Below are 18,971 nucleotides of genomic sequence, written 5' to 3' on the forward strand. Positions count from 1 at the left end.
ATGTCATATGCTTATTTTTTAATAAGATTCATTACTGTGTGGAGTACATGATATTCGCTCATGTGCTTTTCGACTTCATTTAGACGGGAAAACTTTCAGGACAGATGTCATGTATAATTTTTCTACTAGAATATGCCTTGAAGCTCATGTATGTGTGATGGTGTTATATTTGATTAGTCAAACATATATGAATGTAGAAGTTAGACTTTGCTTTAGAGGACGAATCAAGGTTGAAGATGACGCAGGACTATCTTCATATTAGTATTTCCTTACCAGCCCTGGAATACAACTTCAAAGACGAGATTATTATTTGGGGTTTATTTGGTTTTATTTAAACCCACAGATATTATGACACAGCGCGCTCGCAGGCATATTCTGTTTGTAACATCCCCAAAAAGACGTTCCTGTCACTGAATTATATAACAAATCTTTGTTGTCATCATCTTCATCATCATGGCAGGCCGCCGCTGCCCCAGAGAAAACTTTGAAACCTCTGAAATTTACTCAGACATATTCTGGGTTAGAGCTCCACAAATAGAGCTTTTTTTGCATAGGCTGGAGGAGAGGGCTATGGGCAAATTGCTTAGGTTAATGACTTTGTGAATTATTCATGTTCAGGTCTAAGTGAAATGGGGGAGTCTGAGTAATCTGGCCGACAGTGGTAGTCATGGTACATTTTTTGCACTTGCGACTAAAAAACGGATTTCCTACCTGATGTGAAGCGGGAACAGGTCTTCTTTTGATCCTACATAGTATTCCAGTTTTCTCCTTTTCCTCTTTAGAAGTCTTCAGGTTTTAATTGTTTCACAGTGTTGAATCAAAGGGGATTGAATTTGGCTTTTGACACCAATCAACAGAAAAAGTGAAAGCAGACTTCTACAAAATGATCCAAATTATAGTTAATAGTTTAATACACATGTAGGGACTTACAAAATACAGCTAAATAAAAGAGTGTTTTATTTCATATATCTAAAGATAACTACATTTACCATAATCTTTTGTTTGTTGTTACTTGCAGTGTTCTGTTTATTCAGCCAATATGCTTTCGGTTTGTTTTGAGTCATGTGATGTAAACCAATCTGTTTTCAGGAAGCGTTTAACTCTTAGCCAATCAGAGATCAGCTTGGAGGAAAATAGGGAAGGAGAAGGAGGAGCAAGTGAAGAAGAAGGGGTGTGTGCAACACATGGAGCAGTGACAGGTAAGTTTATTATGACTAATATTTATATATATAAAATAAATATAAAATACTAAAGTATCGGCGCAAGTATTCTCTTGCATTTAAAAGTCAGTTACTCAGTTTTCCGGAAGTTGAAAGTGGAAATCCGGTCTGATAAACTGCATGTGTTTTCAGTCCCTGTGTGAAAAGTGTAACTCGGACTGTAAAACGTGGACGTTGAAGCCAGCACCGTCTGGAGTGACAGTCAGCTGTGATCGCCAGCCACACGTTTCACAGAGGACTGGAAGGAAAGGAGGACGTCGCTGGAGCGCCGTTATCTGGCATCTGTTGCTTCTGCCTGTGAGGACAGACTCAGCCACTGGACCTGCTACATCATCTACCTGCTCCTGGACTCTTCTGACCTGCATGCGTCCTGGTCGCGTGAGTACCTGACTGTGTCAGTAGCCTTAAGTATCTAAGGATTGGTTTGTTTTTTTCATATGTGCACCAGCTCATGGGCCCCAACAGTTAGAAATCCAGGCGCTTGATAATAATTCAAACTGTTCCAAAGGTTGAACTGAATAACCACTCATTCTTGGATTGAGAGTTTTCTATTGTGTTTGATAAATAAGCTCATTCAGTTTCTCTATCTGATCTCTTATTTGTCCTGCGCTATTCCCTCTCACTGCATTTTCCACACAAACACACACACACACACACATAGACACCGATAAACACACACATAGGTTTTTGGTTTGTCGTATGTTCTTTTGGTTAATTGCACTGGTATTGAATTTGTGTTTATTTAATATTGTGAAGCAACAGAAAAGCGGTTTGTTTTGAGCATAATTAAGACTTGAGAGAATACCAGTGAAAGAAGAATATTTCTGAAAGGTTTATTTACATTAAAGACACTCACCATTGTTTCTGGGGGAATACAGACATTACTGGCAGTGTATGAGTGACGTAGTCCCACAGTGGATGCACCGCGCTATTATTTATTGAGAATTATTTTGTGGTTACACATGTTTATTTGTTACATTGTAGCCTGTAATAATAACAACTACTGGTACAGGGAGGTTTAGCAAATTCAGCAACAAACGCTGAGTATTCTGAACCTGTGCATAAAAACTTTGAAATAGTAGCTCAGCTTAATATTTTACATCCAGTGGGAAGGAGGGGTTACACACCCCTAAATCATATTGGTTAGACATCACATAATTAGTTAAATGGAGATTACCTGTGTGGGGTCGATGGATTTAAATTTACTGTAATATAGATGCACCTGCATCTCGTGAGCTGCCAAAGCTGCATATAATGAATATTGACTTGGCCGGGTGGATATTTATGCAGATAACAGTTTGTATTTTATATTTGTATGTTGGTCCTATAAAAATATGCTTACCATATCCATTTTTATTTAATTAGTGTTGAATATTATCCAGTTTATTTTCCACTCAGAACATATTTGAGTGGTGCCGATGAAGGGATACTTGAGCTCAGCTGACAGGGCTGTGAGCGTCCATCAGACATCAAAGCTCGGGAGCCACGGCTACAAAGCACCGTTACACTGTGTAACTTCAAAAATGAGCCAGACAATATTGGTTCTCAGTGAAAGTTTTGGTTTTATCTGACTGACTGTGAAGTGGTTTTAATAGCTAATTTCCGTCGGAGTTCCCCATTTCTTAGAATGCCTGATTCCGCGAGAACAAGAGGAGTCAATTTCTTGAAATATGAATAGAATTAGTTTTGCGGAGGTCTTCGGTTTCAGTTGAATGTAGAGCAGGATTCATACTGTATTTATTCATCACACACAGCGCTTCAACGCTGGAAAAAAGAACGTTTCACTTAGAACAGTTCTAATACTGATTTCCATCCAAAATAAAACAGGCTAGTGTGGCATAGAAGTTGCATCATTTTATGATTTTTTTTTTTCCTTTGAACCTTCCAAAGATCAAACATATACATCCCATTATTTGTGGATTTACCTCAACGGGAGTCTTTTGCGTCATTTTTGAGTGTGCCCCCCCCCAACCCTCACAAAACCAACCACCCACGCCATACACACACACACACACACACACACACACACACACTTGATCATCCGCTCTGGCACAAATCACCTTTTCCGAAGAGATTGCCTCCTCCCTTGTGCAGTTTTAACTTCAATGGGGTTAGAAACACAATAACCTCATCTTCCCTTGAAATATAATCTGGGACTGTAAAGAAAAATGGAAAGAGAGAGAGAGAGGGAGAGAGAGATGGTGGTGGTGGTGGTGGTGATGGTGGAGGGGAGCAAGCAGAAATGAGGGCAGGTGTAAGGGAGATAAGGAACGTTAGCTGTGCTCATAAGATGATGATTCAGAAAAGGAAGGGTAGGGAACAGAGTTCAAATGGGCTGAGCTTTCAAACGGCGCCTTAATCATTCCCACCGTGTACAGCCTCTTAAGGTTTGCCAAAACCTCTGCAGGAGGAAAGGATGATTCCTGCATATAAAACTGGGGAATAGAGATCAGAATGGAGTTATATCACTGCAGGAGGACCTCATGCAGACATGACCATACGACACATGGAAACATTTCACTGTAGAAGACGTAGCAGATATGTCTGTGTGCAGGTTCAGTCGACAAAGGAATCATTTGGCGTCACAGATGCAAAGCTGTGCCTGAATAAAAACACAATATCAGCTATTACACAGAATTAATAAAACCTGTCGAAAAACCACCGATGCCTTTCTCAAATTAGATTGGATTCAAAACTGCAGAGCTTTCTTTTAAAGCTTTAATTGCGTAGGACGATGCTTTAAAACGTTCAACTTATCAAATATCTGTCAGTTTCCTATTTAAATGTAAAAAAGAAAAAAGGAAGAAAGAGAGAAAGAAAAAGAGAAAACAGCTTGTACAAGACCACACACTGTATTCACTGTACTGTGTGATTTATGTCACAGATCAAACACACATAATACTGAAGAGTAACCATATCCTAGTTATTAAAATGTGCTTATTTTAACATCAATTCATCTGTCCTATTACTGGCTGCTCACCTGCGACTGAGTCATCCTTCCGAGTTCACCTGACTCTTTCTTCCCAGCTCACATTAGCTTCCCTGTACTGAGTCCAATTTGGCTTTTTGTCAAGGACGCTCCTCCATTTACAAAGAGCAGAGAGGAGAAATGTTTTGGAGAAAGAAAATGCTTTCATTCAAAGGTTTCAATTTTGCATGTGATTGAGGTAAAGACCTGATTTGAACGCTTTGAAACATTAGCTACACACATCCAAGCTCTGTAACCAATACAGACTATTGGCGCTTTTTGTTTCATATAATGATCCGTATATGGAGAATAAGTGTTTGGATTTGATTATTTTTCCTGCAATCATGCAAAGTGACATCACCTCCTCCTTCAGTTGGGAGTGGGGCTTGTTCATTGGTAGCGATATGGGGATATGGGGATGGGGGGAGAGGGCTGCTGAGCCTGAAGCTGCTTCTGTTGGGTCTGATTTAGTATGAATAACTTACTAAAAGTTTGCCTGTATTGATTAAGCGTCAGCTAAAAGAGGAGCGACATGCTCTGAATTGTCTGTGAAGACATTAAGTAACTGATGTGAGTGGAGCAATAGTAGCCTGTTTCACTGTGGACTGAGCTGACAGTTTAACTAACACCACTCAGAGACTACACCCACCTTCATCTGAGAAATATTGGTGCCATGCTGTCGCTTTTTCCCTTTCTCTCTCCTGTCTTTCTTTCCTTTTCTTCCAATTTCGGAAGAACAATTCTGTTTAGGAGGGTGAGACATGATGCTCTCATCAACTTCAATGCAGTGCTAGCTTTGTACCGTTTCAGTTGGTTTGGGACCGGACCAAACCATTTCATGTACCAAAGGGGGTGGGGGATGGATAAGGATATACAAGCATTACTCACCTTGTTGTTTTTGTGTGATAGTATGGGCAGAGATTGTTTCTGACACTCTGAGATATTTCCACCAGCTTTTAACAAGTGGATGTACTGTACTTTCTCTCTCCCTGTCGAGAGCGTAGACGGGTGGTTGAAGCATATCTTCCTTTATTAATTGACCAGAACTCTGTTGCTGTTTTCTTTTGAGAGATGATGTTTACAAGAGTTGCAGAAACAGAAAAAAAAGTTATCTCCCTCAGCATGTAGTAGTAGAAAGTTGAACCTAATATCATTCTGACCTACAAGCTAAAAAAAAAAAAAAGCAGAAGATACGTTTATGTCTAAAGTTAAGCAGTGAAAATGTTCTCTGCCTCATATTTGTATCTCCACTGCAGTTCACACTCTCCTGACAGCATCTTCTCCCAAGCTGCAAAGCTTTGCTGCTCTGAGCTTTCTGCCCAAGCACAGTTCTTATCTGCCAAGAGACATTCACCCAGTTTAGTGAAGGACTTACAGACGTACAGACGGCTCAGCCCAGTTGACTTTACATGTTTAACTAGCCGCCCTGATTTCATACAACCTGAAGATATTAAATTGCAGCTTAGTGCCTAAGGATGGACTTGAAAACAACACTAGTGTTTGCAGAGAGCTAAGTGGATTAAAACCAACATATAGACTTTCTTTACATCTCTCACGTGCATCAGATAGTTGGCTGAGAGCGAAATAAATGAACCGCAGTGATGGGAAAAGCTGTAAAGCGTGTCCCGCTCGACATACTTTAGAACACGAGATCAAGGCTCGCTCAATTAAGAATAATTTTCCATGGAGCTTTATGCTAATCCAGTGCAGCATTGCGAGCTACACTGATGTACATATATAATACATGTTTGTCTATAGGAGAGAACATCTTCACGGCCTCATGGGTGTCACCGGCGACGTGTTGCAATCCCATCTCCTCTACTGTCTACCAGTGGTCTTCTCGACTCTGTTTCAGAATGACTCACACAGCTGGGGACTAAAAATAGCTCATAAGTCTCCCTCCTTGGCTCACAATCTCTCCCTCTTATCTCTTTACCCCCTCTCTGCTTCTGTTTCTCTATCTGTTCTCCTCCTCTTATTTGTCTCGCACTATTCCCTCTCTCTGCATTTTCCACACATATACCCCAAACTGGTGAATTAGAGAATGAATCATCAGTGTCCTCTGGAAAAGCAAAAAATAACACAGGAGAGGGGAGAAAAAAAAAAGGAGGGGAAAGATGATGTAGCACAGCTGGGAAACGATGAACTCGGAATATAGGTCATGGCGAGATGATATTATCAAAGCTTTAGACAAAGGCAAATGATATGGCTTCGTTCCACGTTTATTATTATGCAAACGTAACCTACTTTGCCACCCGAATGTGCCCTGATATGATGCTGTATTTTTATTATCTATTAAAAAAAATAGCTAAGTCAAATTAATCCAAATGAAAATTGTTCAGCAAATTTGCTCTCCATACTGAAAAACTCAGTCTACTCGCACTCACTTGCACAGACTTTCACTTGGAAGCTGCAGAGTACAACTCTGGGCTTGTGCTGATGGTCACTGAGCTGGTCCACTGGAGCAGTTTGGGGGGGGGTTAAGTGACAAACTCAAAGGCACCTTGGAAGTAGTTGCTGATGGAGGACAGAGTTTCCACTGCACAAGACTTTATGTCATCCCACCAGGCTGATCTCAGCTTGAGATATGTGCAAGTCAATTGTCTTTTCTTTCATTCTTCATTTAAAGGTCCATGGTGTCCTGGAGTTTAGTTACACACCTGTCGATTATCAAACTTTATATGTATTTTTAAAAGTAGCAGTGGGAACAAAGAAGGGTTTAATCATGTCTTATTAAACTTCATAACATGATTAGTGACAGAATTTGTAATTAGTTTAAATAGCAAACCATTTTTCTGCATGTATTAGTCCTGTTTTGTGTGGCCTGGGAGCAGTGTTGGTAGGGGTGCAGTGATGTAGCCCTTTGTGTGACCATGTCAATAATGTATTACTGGAAACTGACCTTAACGCTTCCATTAATGATCCAATCATTTGACTGCTGACTCACAATCTCTGTATTTCACAAGTTTGTGGTCAAATCACCATTTGGTATGGATATCCTCAAATTTAATGTGGCACGGTTTATGGTACAATCCTGTTACCTGTTAACTTACCTGCCACGATGCATATTGCACCCTGTAGCCCATCTGATTAATGCTGCTCCAGACTCAGAGCTCATTGCAGTCAATTTGTTCACCTGTGGATGTACTTTGAACCATAGCACTGACCTTCAGGCGACCCTCTCCCAACCATTCACATGTTTAAAAAACATTTTCAGCACTCCACAGTTTGCATTTTCAATGTTTGATAGTTCCATGAAATGCAGTAAATCTGTTTTTACAATTATTTGTTTTTTTTGCCATCCGGCAATGTTGGTATGGAGTGGAGACGGTCAGTGAGCCACAAGACGATTTTATGAGTTTGTATTAAAAAATATTGAAGTGGGTCCTTTTCCAAAATGACGTTTGTGGTCAGTTGCCTTGAGCTATTTTCCCTTGTTATTATCTGATATTTTTGAGGGAAATTTGAAAGTGATGTACAGATACTGATAAATAGTTATGTGTAGCTGATAGTATAAATAAACCTTTAGTGCAGGGATCCTTAAATGTGGTTTGCAAAATCTCATTAACTCTCTGTCATGTTAGCATTAATGTTCATTAAGGATGTGTAGTTGTATTTTGGATTCAGGAGTTTGGCTTACTACAACTCTATTAGGTTGTTTCTTTCATACTTATTGTTTATTGATTTGAAAATGTTTGCTTCAATTATATAATGAACAGTACAGAAATATAAACCTTAATTCATGTACATGAATTACCTGATTTTATGTACATTTTATACCTGATATTTCAGTATTGCCTGCAGGTGGTTTGAGATCTGCCATGTATTCCATTATTCAACAACATATCAGCTGTATAATGGTCAGAATCTCACCTGCAGTCCTCTTCCTCGCCAACTAACTTTCCCTTTACCCACTGCTAGTAAGGAGCATTCATTCATCACTAAAACTAACAGACTTTCATCTGTGCATTTTCAAAAGCATCACCGAGTGGGCGCTTGGCAAGAAGAGCGAGTGGGAATTCCGTCCAGTGAACCTTGTGTACTTTCACTGGTTGCATACTAGCGGTGTTGATTTTGAGAGCTTTAGCTGCTAATAACAGGCACAGCTCCATATGACTCAATGCTGGCACCTGTACCACTTATGTGTTAACACAGAAACTGCACCGTGATATTAAACCCACCCACTCGGCTGTATAGAGGAGCAGTTTGTCCCTCAATTTAGGCAGATTGTAATCACTAATTAGATAAAGAGCAACTGAACCCCCCGTTTTAGCTTGAACCCGCCTTCATGAATTCAGAAAATGCACTTGATCTCCTTTCCTCTGCCTCTCCTGCCATCTATCAGACACATTTCAGAGATATAACATCTGACAGTCAAGAATTCAACTGTAGCTACATATGCAACTCTCGTTTTAATGTCCATACTGTCCGGGAACGACTCATTTTTCATTTCATTTCATTAAATTGAAAGCAGGGACTTCAGTCCCCAGTATTTACATGTCGGGGTGGGGGTGGCAGTTGAACATGAGGTTGCCTTAAGCGCACAGCGTCTGATGTTACCTTGTAGATGTTTCGCACATTGGATGCAGTTTAGATGAAAGATTTGCTCAGTTTTCTCTGGAAAAGGAAAAAAATAATGGTGCAATAAACATTACAGAATAAAAATAAATGTCACTTTATTAAACTAACACTGGAAAGTGAATTTAAAGCTATGTTACTCTTTTAGAATAAATAATTGTAGCAAAGGTGGTCGATTCTGCTTTGGATTCCTTAATATTCATGCTATTTGCTAGGGTCAGGACTTCCTCTGACAGACAATCATCCATGTAAGCGTCAGGGACAAAAAGCAAAAGAAGAGTTATTTCACAGACCAAAAAAAGCAGCTTATTGGAAACCAAAACCGAAATGAACATTATATGATATTTCACGTATTTGTTATTTGATGCCAGTGACATAGAAAGTTTGCTTTGTCTGACTCATCTCTCTTCTCCTGCAGTTTCACCTGTTGCAGTTGCTCATTTTCTTTTCACTATAGCCAAGCTTTTCTTCAGCGTCTCCCAGTATATTGTGTTATAGATTTATCTTTTTTCCTCAGGCAGAGTTGAATTGCAGCCATGTGAAATGTTTTACAATCTACTTACTTACTGTATTTCAGCATCACTGAATTTTCTTTTCTTTCCTGAGCTTGTTAATAGCTAAACCCTTGAGAAATTTCTACCACAGTGTGCATTAGGCGCTCCTTCACTCACAAAATACGATTAGTAGGCAGTCCCAGTCGCTGACTGCGTAATTACAGTAGCTGCTGCCTTAGTAAATCAGACATTAATTTCACACAGATTGCAAGTGCACGTTGCATGAAAGACACTGCAAAATATCCACGGCAACCTTCATTTACTGTATGCAAACCTGGTCCTGAATGATGTTGTTATCACAGTATGATGATTGTTTCTTTATGAAGTTTGACTGGTAGCTGTGTTTGGCTTCTGTAAATGTGCGGCTTCATTGTGAAACTCACAATGATAAAGGTTACGGTGGTAACTTTCTTTTGTGTCGTGTTTTATGAGCGAAAGGTTGACGCACTTCTTTGCTAATGAGACCAATTTAAGTTTTTGCTTTGTACACCACTTACACAGCCAAACAGCGCTCCCTTCAAAGTAATACACGGGAATTGGAGAGAGTCAGAAAGCTCACTAACTAGCTCCCTTGTTGCTGCAACAGTTGGTGTAGCAATCAATAAAGCATGGACAGCTCTGCTCGGTGAATTATCAGCAGGGCTGAGGTGCATCTTTGACCAATCAGATGGCTTGGATGACAGTTCCTGTTGCGGAAATTATCAAAAGGACGGCTGAGTCCAGCTCCATATGTTAGATGGGTAGATGTGGATGGTGGATTTGTGTGGGAATTGTTACCGCCTCCACCTCATATCTAAACCCATGACTGCCTCACAGGGTACAGCGCCTGTTCTTCATTGAGGTACAGACTCCGAGCCACTTCCTATCCATTTTTGATTGCTGCTGCGCCTGTCAGTCATAAGGTTTGGAGTGAAACCGTCACAGGCGTGTTATCCATCCTGGAGACAGTTTGACTTGACAGATTCACTTTGAGAGCCTGCAGGAGCAGCTCAGCACATCGAAGCAGTGAAATCATCAGGGTTTGTCAGGTGAAGGTAAAGACTAAGAGTTTTACACCACCTCAATGGTCTCGAGCGAAATTTTATTACACTTCTTTTGTGAAATTAACTTGTACCAGTTTTTTGCCATGTTAGCACAATGGCTCTAGAGTCAGCCAGCGTGGTGATCCACAACTTTGGTCCAGGCAGACGTTGATGTGGTCCCCATCGTTGGCTCTCAGAAACTATTAGCCTTATTGGTTTTAAATATGGCACACACATTCATGCTCCCCAGATGATGAATCCCAATGACCTTGGTGATCCAACGACTTGTATTCCATGTAGTTTCATGCATCATTTATAAATATCTTAACAGAGCAGATGGATAGGTACCAAAAACAGTCTGTTAGTAAGTCGGTCGGTCAGCTGACTGACTGAAATATGAAATATAAAATGTATGACATCATGTTTTCCAGTTGTTGAATCGCAGCGGCTTTTGTAATCCAGCTGCCGGTGTGTCCACAGACACTTAAACCAAGTCTTTCACAAAAGAATTCATTCATGCTTTTCATTTGAAGCAGCAGCCAGTGACGTGTGCATCTGTCAAAGCAAGAGCGTGGTTTTCCTCTCTTTTCACCAGACAGGAGCGGGTTCATTTTAAATGGACGTGTATCAGTGTCTTATGGGTAATAGGGCTTTGGGAAAGCACAGGATGAAGCCCACACCAACCAGACAGCGTGCACGGTACACTTAAAGTCTGTCTATCACCGCCCACCTACACACAAACACACACACACACATACACACACAGACACACACAGTGTTGCTGTGTTACCATTTCTCATTCCTTTTATATCTCTCTGTTCTCTCTTTTCAGCTTCCAAGAGCAGGGTGCGGGGAGTCATTTGCTAATTGGTTTTGCAGAGGAAACATATTCGCTCGCCTCTTTCTCCTCAATACCCCAGGGCTCTCTTCCTCTTAGATGATTCCCATGTCTCTTGCTCCTGCCAACTCAGCTGAGCGTTCACCAGGGCTTGTTATTCTTCTGTGCAGCGTAAAGCTGTGGTGCTGCAGGGGCTTCGAAAACACTTCTCCCAGACCAGGTTTCCATAAAGTGTTTCAGGGAGGGTCTGTTGCCTTGCACTTGTCTTACACCAGGAGTAAATTACGTGACTTTGACCAACTTTTGCCACTAAAATGTACTGTCACAATCACTTAAGAAGAGCGGGGCGTTAAAACTCCACATCGCTGTTTTTCCACAGAGGATTACTGCAAGTTTCCTGCAATCCTCCCCATGTCGTCAAGCTCGTGTTTGGTTTTCTAATTAATTAGTTCAGGAGTTCTTGTAGCAGGCATGAGCATGTGCAGTCGGAACACAAGAGTAGCAAACTCTCAAATCCAACAGTTTATATTTGTGCACGGCATATATGTTCCAGTTTTTAGATTTTTATTAGATTCTAATTTAAAGAAGAAGAATACAAGAAAGGCAGACTTTTGTTCTGCACTTTCAAGAAAACCAATTATATGGTGCAGATCAGGGGTTGTACTTTGAGGGTGTTGTCACAAGGACCAGCTAAAAGTGCTCTTTCTTGCCTTATAGTGAAATTACAAAATCTCCAGTTTGATTGTTGTGTGTTGTTCCCTGTATTTCTCACCGCTCTTTACAGTTGTCTATCAAAGAAAAGGCAGAAATGCCAGAAAGAAATTGCCAGGTCATGCGTTGTCATGGTGAATCCAAGCACACCTGGTGTTTTTGTTCATAGAGGTGCAGTGCACCAGACTGTAAGGGATGTTTAAAAATGGAATATAAATCAGGCGTTGTCATCTCAACCTGTCATAACATTCATATAGTAGATGTTAAAGGATTAGTGGCACATGCTGTGTAATAAATCAGCAGCCAGAGGACACTGTTTAAACTTGGGTGGCTTGGATAACGATGTAAAGCGTAAATGCAACTGTTGTTTGGGTTGTAGCCTATAAATACAATTCATTCATGGCTGGTTGTTAGCTAGCTGCTAAATTGTTATTGTTGTAACTAAATTGCCAGAGCTTATATGTTATTGTTCCTCTGGGGCTTCCGTCAGACACCAAAAGGCGTATAGCCAACCTGGATTTCCATGTAACCTGGGAAAACCCAGATTTATGATCTGTCAAACGGACACATGCTGCTAGGTGTGAATGAAGTGTCTAAAATCTCGTCGGGATTTATCCTGATATTTGACACTCGAAAGTGTAAATGAGGACAAAGGTAGATGTGATGCCTTTTTAAAGGTGGATCCACATTTGTATGTTCCATGTATAAAACACAACAATAAGACCTGACTCTTGAGATTTAGAAACGCAAAGGGACAGCGGATGTGTAAATGCTTCTACTTCATCAAGTAAAGATAGATATTTATCTTACTCTTGCTATAGTTTAAAAGTATGACATTCTCACAGCTTACACAACCTTTCAATTTAACTGTGTTAACATGCTGTCTGTGCTGAGGATATGACTTGAGCCTCAGCAAGCTGTTTTCCCCTCTTTCATCATGTAAGAAATGAAACAAACCACAGATGGGCACATCTGCTCAGGGGTATTTAGGAGTTTGTAAAAAAAAAAAAAAAAAAAAACAGTGCGAAAGTCGTGAAAACTTCAAAAACATCCCTCCTTTGCATGAGGGGATTGAGGTGCATTAAGGATGTGAAAATGCCTGAAAAGTGTTTGTTCTTACTTCTCTCTTCCCTTTGGTTAAGCCTCAAGCATTTCTTAGAGTCAGAGGTTGCGAGTCTAGATACAAGCCCTCGGGTGTTAATGAGAGGATTGTGGGTCAATTAGCGAACCTAGTGACCAGTCATGCCTTGAAATAAATCAGATAATTAGCCTGCCTGAAAGTCATTCAATCAATCAGTGAGCCAATTATTTCTTCATTCTGCGTTTCTAAACTTAGCTGTACTTTTTAGTGTCTTTATACCCCAAAAACGTGAGCGATTTAAATTATGAGCTTCACAAAGAGAGTAGAGGATAACATGCAGCAAATGTTCTGGCTGGCCGAGAATCGAACTGGGGACTCGCTGCTCGGGGCATTTGAGTCCATGTGGTAACGATTCGGCCGTCAGGTCAAGCCTGTATTCAATTTCACTGTTTGATATCAGTAAATACTGAGCTTCAGTGCTGATGGGACAAGCAAAACATGCATTTTTTCTTCGATAATTAGTCCAAGTATAGATTTAAACCAACCCACCAAAAATATTGCCTCTGTCAGAAATGAAAAAAAAGCAGACTTGACACACTGACTGTCACTGCCTTGACAAGTTCACAGATAAACTCTCAAGTTTCACCCATGTGACTGCCACTGTCTAGTTGGTCCCAGGGTGACAGAGAAGAAGTCGTGTCCTCAGGGCTGTGTGTGCATCTTAGAGCAGAGATGAAACTCCATCGGCAATGTTTTGTCTGCTGTCATGCTGAGCTTTATTTACACCCTAAGCTCCTTTGACTTTTGGGACTTTGCTGCTGTCTCACTACTCATCACATCTCTCTTATACTGAGAGAAGCTATGCAAGGGAAATTCTGACTTCATTGTGAAATATGTAGAAAAATGGTACCAAAAATTGACTATATCTGTAGAATAAATGCAGCACGAGTTGTGCATTTAATGTAAATACTGAATAAAACATACCGTTATGGATTTAAAGACAGTAGGTGATATAAAAGAAATTAAACAACCCTAAAACACAAAATTGATTGTCTATAATACAAGAGGAGGATTATATGTTATGTTATTATTATTATTATTATTATAGCTCTATAGGAGGAGCTCCTTAACAGGGCTCTGTAGGTTTAACCTATGATCCCAAAGTGAGATGAGCCCACAAAAAAACACTTTTAATGAAGTATATTTGCACCTTAAAGCAGCTATTTGTAATTTTCTCTGCCGCTGAACATGGTTTCTTGCCAGAAGTGGGTGGTGGTGATTGTTGTTTGACAAGCGCTTCAGCCATTGTTGTGTTTACAAGACAAGGGGTTATAATACGCCCTCTGAGCAGCGCTATGTCATCAGGGCAGATAGTAATTCGCTGTAGGAAAGTGCTGAGATGGGCCAGGGATAGCTGGTTAGTGTGCTAACATCAGAGGAAGAAAAAAACATTATACAGACACAGTTAGCACTGCCATTCTCCCAATGTTTCTTGTAGCCTGGTACCTAAACAGCTCTTAATGCTGACACTGGCTATGTGGCAATAGCAAAACTTACAAATAACTCCTTTAAGCCATCAAAGCCAGCACACGCGTTCACAGGGCATCCAGTTTTTCCTCCTTGTCACTGCTACGAGGTGGAGGACAGAAGCGTCCTTTGTGGCCCCGAAATAATCCTCAGTTCTCATAGATATTAAAGTCAGGTGTTGCCTGATTATAACAGCACTTCAGTCTCCTCTGGTGACCATGCACCTGGATCAGACAGAGCATAGTGCACGTTAACACACGGCGACTTGAGAGGGACTGGTGGTTGATGGGTTTTATATCTTCAGATGTTCTTTCATTTCCTCGTCTCTGGTCTGTAGAAGGTTTCGTTTTCTGAATCCCACTGAGGACAAAGATTCATGGTCTACCCTCTCAGCTAATCAGAACCCCTGACATGGAGGCCTTATTCACTTGATGCAGTGTGGCAACTTGCAGACCATGTGCATCAATAAACTTCCAGACCATGATTGGAACGATGTACATTGGTTTTGCTGTCATACCACCTTTGCAAGCCCCTCGGAGCTGCCAGCATGGTGAAGCAGAATGTCTCTGCAGCAACCATCATGAAGTCAGCTTACAACGACGATGGGGATATCACCGCTGTCAGATGAAGACAAGATCCTGTTACCTCCCTCATCCATCACTGTATTCTCTCCCTTTTCTTCAGATGGGGTTGGGCAAAGACAGACATGAACAGATGGTCCAGCCTCACCAGAACGGTAGGCCAGTCCTTGGCTAACTGTCTCTCAGGCAGACCTCACACAGAATGAATGAGTTCTGACCAGCACTAGCAATGACGTACACCGCCTTGTTGCAGAAGGCACAATAACCAAAGCGCAGCAAGTTTAAACCACCAAGGTTTAAAGATGCTGTTTGAATTTGTAGAATAGAAATGGATGCAATGGTTAGAGCACGCCTCATTTCTTCAGAGAACCATACCCGTGGATTCATCCGGGGTCGGCTGGCTGAGGGTGTGTTATGCAAATTTTCTGTGTATCCAAAGGAATGAGAGGTTAAGCTCAAAGCGCTTTAGACGGCACATGAAACTGTAGCTTCAAAGAGATCAAACATTTGCTGATAGTTGAGTTGAATATGAATGTATTTGATATGCAACTTCGATATTGAGGTCTATTTTATATTTTCATAATTTCGGATTTGCTCTCAAGCTATTTTATCAGGTATGCTGAACAGAAACATTTTGGATTTAAGTGCCAAAAGATGTACATTGAAAATGCTTTTTTCCCCGTTTTATAAATACTTGATGACAGCCCATAAATGTTACAGAGCAGTAGTTACTTAAACAGTAGTGTCACTCGGCACACATTTGTGTTAGCAGTATTTTAGTGTTTTAGAAGCTGAGGATGTGAGTCCAGAGTCGGGTCTAGTCCTCATGATTTAATGGTAATTATGACAGACACATCATAGTAGATACGTGTCATCTGGATGATAATATGCATCTGCACCTAAGTTAGTAACTCTCAATAGCATCAGCCTTGAAATAGGCGCATTGTTTTTCGTAGTGACAGCTTTGCTCCGGAGGCTGAAATGATTAAAACATTATGTAGTAATCATATAAATACAACATAGTTAGCTCACTTAAAAGTTCTGTACAGCGTTTCACTTTAGTAGAGCCGGATAACACCTTTGATTACGTTCGGCTTTGTCAAAATGGACGTGCCGGTTACCAGACACGGCAGCCCAGATGTCACACAGTCTATACAATGAAAACAACAAGATACACTGCTGTGTGCACGATGGAAGCAGCTGCGCATTTAATTCACTGCATTGTCTCAGGATCAAAATTTTATTCCCTCGCTATCTCAATGTACCAAATGTATTTTCTTTTTCTATCCATGCCTAGTGAGACTGACAATATGTATATAAAGAAAAGTATAGATAAATATAAAGTGGAGATATGTGCATTTAATCAGGGTATTAAAGGAAGAAATTGTCGCTACTTATTCTAAAAATGAACAATTCTACTTATCTAGTATGAAGAGGATGAATGATCACAAGTAAACAAAGTTGACGACGTGACTTTGTCAGATCATGCGAGTATACAATATGAGCAGCCACTGTTCATTTGTTATGAATTAATTAATAAATAATCAATTAATCTGATTTAGAACTATGCACATGTTGTAAGTAAAGTGTTCCCTTGAGACAAATTCTACCCATGAATGAAATATTTATATATGTATTTATATTATAATACGTTCTACTTAATAATCCCATCCAGGCTTGTTTAAGACTAGTTAACTAATAATAATAATTGTAGCTAATAATGATAAAATAATAATATTTGGTATTTCTTTTTTCACAATAAAGGTTAAATCAACTTGTTAAAGAAATCTTAAAATTGCAGCCTTCTTCCTCATTGAAAAATCATTCAAAAGTTTACCAGACACATAATGTTTACTAAGAAGTAAATTCTGTGTGTTTGTGCGCTGGAGGCTACGAGTTTTCACATCACACTTTTATATTTTACACACTGGACCATGACTGGCTTCAAATAGACTCTCGTTAAAATGTAAATGACTCTATATGATTGGCAACAAATGTCAGCCTGCTGGATAATCATATGTGTAGTCTGAATCTAGAGGGTTCAGACTTACTATAGCATATTTACATCCTACACCCTATCAGGGAGGATTACACATTGTGTATGTCTACGTGTATTAGTCACTAATAAAGCCTTTAAGGCTATATGATTTTTTTCTCTCATTGTAAATTTTTGTAATAACAGTGGAATTGGTTTCGGTTCACTTCTGAATCAAACCACTTAACATGAACTGACTCATTCTTAATGACTTCTGACTTCTTTTCAAATGATTATGAAAGCTCATACTTCAGGGGGCTGAGACTGCAACAGAAATGAGTCATTAAATCCATTAGTATGTCCACTGTTTTTATTTTGTTACTCAGTTCTCTTTTGAGATTTCAGTCTGACTCTTTCAGAGTGTTGTAGTGGCCAAACAGTCTGATCGTTTCCTGTTAGAGGAAAGAATAAGTTCCCTGTCTCTAAGACAGTCCCAGTGTTAGTGTTACTGGGTTAGCATTGTGGATAAACAGATTGATTTGAGTAACCCAAGCTGTCTCTCCCTCCTTATGTGTGTCCCGGGGCCCCGACCAACTGCTGCCTGACTCATTATTTAATAAAAAAGACTCTGTGTTTTCAGCACACTTACCGTCTCAGTCTGTGCCTCTGCCACAAAGCAAGAAGAGAGCATAGCAGGCAGCATGCCAAAACAACTCCTTTTCCTGGATTAAACTGATGATCAGCAGTTACCTTAAAGCAGCTGATGTGAAGCTGTGCCACGATTCTCTCATTTGTAATTTATTCATGAACGAAAAGGCTACGCTGGAAACACTTTGCTATTAGTGTCATGTTTTGTGTTGTTTCTTTTGGCATTTAGAAATGAAAAAGCGTATTGGAAACCAGTCATAGTATTGATTAAAGGTAAACATTCATGTGGCACTTGTATCTTCAACAAACTGTTTGCAGCAGAACAGTTTGCCTTAGTTTGCATTGTCCACGACCTTCCATTACTTGTTGTTGCTGTTACGTTTTAGTAATCATGTTATTCTTTATTTTTAAATAAACATGTTTACAACCTGGTACAAAAAAACAGTTTTGGCCTCTATAGCTAATTTCTACCTTCATGGATTAGCTGGGAGTTAGGGGCGGAGTCAGGCACTGCCAAGACGTCAACGGCGGAGCAGCTCACTCTGAGCTACAAAACCACTGTTCAGAAACCGATGGGTGATGTCATGAAGGCTATCTCCATCTTTTGGCTGGGAGGCATGTGACTTCTTGCTGCAAGATTAGTCGATCACCCCCCAGGCCTTCATGTTAGGGTCACATTAATCTGTGGGGGAGTGGTCTCAAGACTGCACCGAGTGGCTGATAAAACCATCCGTTTTCTCTGATGGTTTAAAAGAGGAGTAAAAGAAGCCATCTATGTCAAACTGCAACCACCATCACAAAACAGAGGAGGTGGTCTACGACGCCACTTATCTGCCATGTACAATGGAGTCTTGAGCGTAACACCCTCAACAACTCTTAAGATCTTAACGACCCCACAAGAAGTTAAATGCCTGGAACTTCCCATTAACGTCTTCAAGAACCTCCAGCAAGGCTAGCTGCCTTTGTATAGCTTTTAGAAATTCTCTGTTTTCCCCAGTCCAGCTTTAACTGTTGACCCCAGTCAGACATTGAGAGTATTAAGGCAGTAAAAAACTCAAGCTTATGGAGTGAATAAATATGGCTTTTACTGTTCATTCTCTTTGTGCAGTAGAGGCATTGCAGCGTGAACATGTCAGGACTTTTGACCCTTCGCTTGGCCTCAAACTGAGAATTTGTCTGCACTCGTATGCTCATGCGCCCAAACCTGTATGCACTATGCATGTAATCGCAGCCAGTCTCTTCCAGCCAATTTAACTCACACAAAGCTG

General features: G+C 40.4%; 1 long non-coding RNA gene across 1 annotated transcript in view; it reads left to right on the forward strand.

Moving 5' to 3' along the window:
* The first annotated feature begins 1,089 nt into the window (after positions 1-1,089).
* LOC130165662 (uncharacterized) overlaps positions 1,090-18,971 on the forward strand; it is a 133,453-nt gene continuing 115,571 nt past the window's right edge. Inside the window, exons 1-2 of the long non-coding RNA XR_008826880.1 lie at positions 1,090-1,199; positions 1,353-1,598. This is a non-coding gene — a long non-coding RNA (uncharacterized LOC130165662). The remainder of the gene's footprint in view (positions 1,200-1,352; positions 1,599-18,971) is intronic.

This window comes from Seriola aureovittata, chromosome 24, assembly GCF_021018895.1.
Source record: "Seriola aureovittata isolate HTS-2021-v1 ecotype China chromosome 24, ASM2101889v1, whole genome shotgun sequence".
Classification (NCBI taxonomy): domain Eukaryota; kingdom Metazoa; phylum Chordata; class Actinopteri; order Carangiformes; family Carangidae; genus Seriola; species Seriola aureovittata.